This window comes from Nelumbo lutea, chromosome 7 (assembly GCF_056320005.1).
Source record: "Nelumbo lutea isolate HS-2025 chromosome 7, American lotus-T2T, whole genome shotgun sequence".
NCBI lineage: Eukaryota > Viridiplantae > Streptophyta > Magnoliopsida > Proteales > Nelumbonaceae > Nelumbo > Nelumbo lutea.
Genome location: NC_142690.1, coordinates 60,235,084 through 60,241,083, shown reverse-complemented (window position 1 = coordinate 60,241,083; position 6,000 = coordinate 60,235,084). Strand labels below are relative to the sequence as shown.

Here is a 6,000-nt window from a genome sequence, read left to right as displayed (position 1 = left end):
TGTCTTCACAAAAAAGAAAAAATGCTGTTCCTACTCACTTTGTCATCAACTCCTGATATCCTACATTTTGCCATGCATCTCAATTAGATCTGTCATAGGTTATTTTTGAAGTTTACTATGGGGTCAGTGACAATTACCCCTTGAACTTTTACTTTACCACAAATACCTCCTCCTTAGAGTTCTGTGAGTTGACTTAAAAAAATAATTAATATTCAGCTGTTTAATTTTTTCTAAATTTTCAAACCACGTTTTTTATTTATTTAAATGATTTATGATTCGATTAATTTTCTAAATATAATATTGAAGTCCTCTTATTGCTCTAATACACCTTGTTCAATATTCAAATGAATGGATAGGGTCTTCATTTTTATAGATATAAATTTAAGATTTTATTTGGCTTTTCTTGATTTATTGGAGAAAGGAATAGATCATTTTTATATTTTAAAATGAAGAGAGGCATTCTTGTCAGTTAAATGATAAAAGAATTTAAAGAAACTTATTTTTCATGTCATTAAAAGTAAAATGATTATTGTTATTTTATGGGGTTTCATTTGGAAAAAAAAATAGAAGTATTGTTGAGTCAATTAGGGTTTAAGAGAAAAAGGGTGAGGAAATAAAAATAAGGAAAGCTCAGATGGGTACTTTGGTAGTTTAACATATTTTATAATCTAAGGGTCCATTTGGTTTGTAGTTGGAATCAAAATCGAAATCTTTTGGAATTGAAATTGGAATGATCTATTCCCATAGTCTGTTTGGTTCAAACATGACACTAAATGATAATTGGAATAAACTGAAATGAGACTTTATTCCATCAAATGTGGAAATGCTTCCGCCAAGAATGGGAATAGAATTCTGATTCTGCCCAACCAAACCCCTATTCCACAAATGAAATAAAATTGGATTTGGTCCTTACCAGACCGTTCATACAGTCCCTTGCAGCCTTGCAATGAGAATATATCCCTATGAAAAAAAAAGCATATAAATACAGAAATATTCTCAATATTTGGCTATAAAAGGTTGTGCCAACGGTGTCACCACGGTCTTATGAGCAGTGAAACTGATCTCAAACCAAAAGGACCTTAACTTAATGGCCGGGGACTTCTTGTCCCAAAGGTTCCAGGGTATAATTGTCACCAACAATACTTGGGATCGTTGTAATTACCCTAACCCTAAATACTTGTATTAAGGCACCTGTCACACATTTTATCAAGAAAAGACACCTGCAACACAATGAATGTGAAGTGTAGGAAAATAGTGTAGGGCCACTCAACAAACAAACTGGAAATACCACTCCAAAAATAAAACAAATAACCATTTTATAACTGCAAAAGAAAAATAAAACAGAGAAGGCACGATGGCGACGAGACATCCAGCTCCTCTTCGTTGTCGTCTCCATGACTCCATCTCCCCCAACTGTCGTTCTATCCTTGTTTTAACCCTCTGCTCTTTCTCTCACCTTCCATCCTTCTCCCTCCACACTTTCTCTCACCTTCTAACCTTCTCCCCTCTACTCTTTCTCTCACCTTCATCCATCCCCCCCCTCTCTCTCTCTCTCCTTCCACGATGGGTTGCGGGGTTTCCATGTTCGGCATGGAAGTAAATCCCGTTCTTCCCGGGCTGCTCCGCTGTCGGCCAGTTGATGAGATAAGAGAGCGACAGGACCAGCACACGATGAAGGACGGCTCCCTCTCCACCAATCTTCTTGAAGAAAGAGCGGAGGATGACGACCAGTGTCCTTCCAGGGATCTTTCTGTTTCTGCAGCTGAGAAAGCATTTCGGTGTCTCCTACGGCGGCGAAAGGCGTATTGTCGTCACCCAAGGTGCACCCAAATTCAACGCGGAATAGCAACGCTACAGACAAAGATGAATTAGACTCAGGCTCAGCCCATGAGCTGCATTCGATGACAGCGGAGTGCGACGATGTTGTCAAGAGGGTTCCGGCCATCAAAGAGAAAGTGGAAGAAGAGAAAGAAGAGGTGGAGAGTGCTAACCGGCAAAATGTAAAAGAAAACGAAGACGAAGAGTTTAAAGAAGCAAAGGAAGAAGAAGAAGAAGAGGGGGAGGAATGGGATGGGGATGGTGGTGATTGCAGCGACATTGCCCCAGGGGCAGGTCACCCAGTTTCAGAGATTTTGTTTTATTTTGCAGGAACTCGCACGCCTCGGACGACGGTGGTGATGAGTTGAGCCATACAAATAAGCAAGATGACGGTGAGTATCATATTCATTCGTTCATGCATGCAGCAGCTTCCTTTCATTCATTCAATTCAAACATCAAACCAGCCCAAGTCTGCTGATGATGTGGCAACTTTGGAGTTTGGACCAAATGTGCAACTCTTTGTTTCATTCTCACTACAGACAAAGTGGGACCCATAAAAATTTTCATGGGATGGGTCCCACCATGCCTGTAGCGCGAAGAATTAAAGATTTGCATAGAGTCATTATTTTTAGGCTTGGTCGAGTGCTGATGACCTCAGCCTTCGAATATTGATTTAATTTAATTTAAAGCTGAAGAAAAAATTGTTTCCATCGTCTGTGTAGGCAAGAGCAGTAGTGAGACGAAGAAAAAAATAGGAGATATATGGAAGAGGAAGAAGAGCATTTCATCTTGCGGTTCAGATGAGGTACGTAAGAGGATCAATTACCAAATAAGCAAAGCTTGTTGAATTTGTAATCTGAATTGGGTCGAGTGCTAATTTACGATATGATGATTTTGATGTTGTTTTTGCTGTTTTGCACTTGTGCAGGAATCAATGGCGGGGCACCAATTGCAATTAGTGAAGAAAGAAAACTGGGCTGCAGTTTTGCAGGAATTAATGATGAGCAGCGAAATAGCGAAGAAAGAAATCAGCAAAATGAGGAGATTCTTACCAAAGGGGAATCCGGTAGCCATGAAAAAACTTCTGAAAGTTAAGTCATTATGTTACAATCCCTCCAGATCAGGTTCTCTCGGAAGAAACAGTTTAGATGAATCATCATCACCCTCACCTTCATCGTCTTAGAGAGAGAGAGAAAGATATCGATCACAATCTGGGATGGCGATGGAAACAATATTCTTCATTTACTCAGTCGTCCTTTTAGCTAGAGAGATTGAAATGAGACCTCTGGATTCTTGTCATGGCTTTACAATTTAGAGGCACCAATGCCCATTTGTTATAGTAATGCCAAATCCATGCATACTCACCTCGGAATCAGAATCACCTATTCTTGGTGCATGTTTAGTTCAATTGGGAATCGAAATCAGATTCTGATTGTTGCTGTTTGGTTCAATTAGAAGCTGTAATTGAAATTAACCAAAATTTCCAAATTTGCGTCCATTAAAATAACCTTAAAAACAATCCACTTATTATATATTTTCAACATTATCCACCATAAATCTTTGTTAAATCATTGTTCAGTTGTACAAACACAAAAATCATTGTTCAGCTCAAAGAATTCAAACTTTTGTAAAATTGATGATAACTAGAATCCATGCTGGTATCTGAGGTACACTCAAACACAGCCTTTGTACCGTTGCCAATAACAGTCAAACACTGAGGAGAGCAAGGCCCGCAGGTTGACCTTTTATGTAAACATAAATCTCTTGTTTACCCTTGTCCCAGAGGCAGATCCTATAAGTGGAATGATCTAACTTCCATCATTGGCAAATCCTATAAGTTCCAACCACTGAAGACTATCTTGTGTATGAAAAATCATTATAAGTGAACCCACTATGACAATAGCTACACTTGCAGCAGATGCAATAGTAAGAAGTTCTGTCATTACAAATCACAAGACACATGAGAAGCATTGTGGCCTAAATGTGTATAAAGCCATACAGGGTTGGTTTGAAATTGAAAAACTTGAAATTGCTTACTGGTTCATGGCTTTACACAATAGAAAATCGGTTTTGTGGGTCAGGTCAAGATTTATCAACATATATGTCACTACCAGTGTATTTCCTCTACAATCTACAATCTCCATTTTTTATTTCTTTCTTTCCTTTCCTTTTGTTTTGTTTTGTTTTGTTTTTTTTTTTCTCTAACAAGGATGCATGATCAAATCTAGACAAGAAATACGAGTTTTTTCGATAAATTCGTTTCCTCAGACCCTATTATAAGCATTGGTTCCGGGTTTTATTGGGCTTAGGCCCAGGTATGATGGGTGGTTCCAGATCATGACCCACCAAATTATGGAAACTAATCGTATATGTAAATATGCCAAAAAAATCGTATATGTAAATGTTGGTAAAATCTTTTAAAAATATTGTTTTCATCAAAAATCAAAAAAAAAATGAAAAATTGAACCGAATCAATGAAACCAAATAAAAAAAATTAATTAATTAACCAAGTGCACGTGCAGTTGGGCCATTAGGGCAAGGTACTGACTCAAAAGCGGTCCACAAAAAAGTAAACAGAACAAAGATTACGGGAAATTTCCAACACTCTAGGCTTTCAACTTTGTTGGACCTGCCCTTCCTAAATGGGTGCCTTGCACATACTCTTATAGTGTCCCGTGTTACCACATCACCTGCAATGAAACCTCCCATCTCTCAATAGGTTGAGAATTAATCCGTTTGGATTGGCGTTGGCCCAGTGGTTGTTTGGTCTTATGTGGGTGAAGTGTAGCAGATGATGAAGTTTTGATGTCTGCACTCACAGACGATGACATAGATGTTGAAGGTAACTCATCGGATAAGATAGGGTTTATCGTCTGGAGTATATGACCTTCTGTTTTTCGGTCATGTAGTAACAGTCAACAAATTTATACACATTCCACTCCGCTAGCAATATGGCCACGCATGCATGTGCACATGGGAGGCCACTTATTTGCCACTCCTTGCAATGGCACATCGGCTGGTCCAACCGGACGGTATACTACCTTTCCCCCTTCATGACCTCGAACTTATGAATAGATGCACGAACAACCTAGAACTGGATGCTATTATGAATTGTCACGTGCAACTTTTCTTCGATCCTTCCCCTAATCGGTGTTGTGCAATCTAAAGATTCGCAATGTCGCCTCCAAAGGAGTTCCATCAATTTCAACCGAAATGTGTTCAGCACGGTCATTATAGGCTTATGACGAATGTCTGATACCCATCCATTGAACGCCTTTTCAATATTGGATGACATTTGGTCATACCACATTCCTAGGAACTTGGAGTTTGCCCAATGCTTAGGTTCAGTGCCCTTTACCTAGCTGCCAATGCATTCATTCAATGTGAAAAGCCTCCTCATTAGTGACTCATACTTGTCGGTAGATTTCGCATACATGATTTTAAACATTACAACCTTTATTGCATCACACAACTCCTTCGATAAACGAAGTCATGTGATGTGCGATTTTAGATTTTCCATGATGTGTTGACAATACAAGGCATGTAGATCTAGTCGGAAAATCCACTGGACCACATCCACCAAGCTATTACCCCTATTCGAAACAATCACAACATCTGTCATTACTGATTGTTGTTTTAAGATGCCCCAGAAACCAAGTGCAATCCTTAAGGCACTCTACAGGGACAATGGCAAATGCCACGGGGAACATCCCATTGTTGGCATCTATTAAGGTGGTGGCTAGCAATTTCCCCTGGTATTTCCCATTGAAGTGCGTCCCATCTACAAATAGTAGTGGTCGACACCCATAGCGAAATCCATAGAGAGATGCATGGAATGTTAAGAAGAGTTGATTGAAACGATCATCTTCATTGATGCTATAAATGACGTACGAACCTGGATTGGACTCAGCAATCTTCTCACAGAGCCACGGAATACGTGAGTAGGAGTCAACATCCCTACCATTGATTAGAACCTTTACGACCTTTTTACACCTCCAAGCCTGCTGATACATTAGCTGCAACGCGTAGTCACATTTGATGTCCTCCACGATATTTGTTGCTCTGTATGATGGACTATCCCATACCTTCTCAACAAGAAGATTCCTGACAAACTTATTCGACCTGGGAAGACTTACAGAGGATGATGCACCTACGGTGTGGGAGTGTAGAGGTTGGTACTAA

At 39.4% G+C, this 6,000-nt stretch overlaps 1 long non-coding RNA gene across 1 annotated transcript; it reads left to right on the top strand.

Moving 5' to 3' along the window:
* Window positions 1-587: 587 nt before the first annotated feature.
* Window positions 588-3,306, top strand: LOC148846621 (uncharacterized). Its single transcript, XR_016102530.1, has 3 exons — window positions 588-2,210; window positions 2,541-2,623; window positions 2,747-3,306. It is a non-coding gene; the product is annotated as an uncharacterized LOC148846621 (long non-coding RNA).
* The last annotated feature ends 2,694 nt before the right edge of the window (window positions 3,307-6,000 follow it).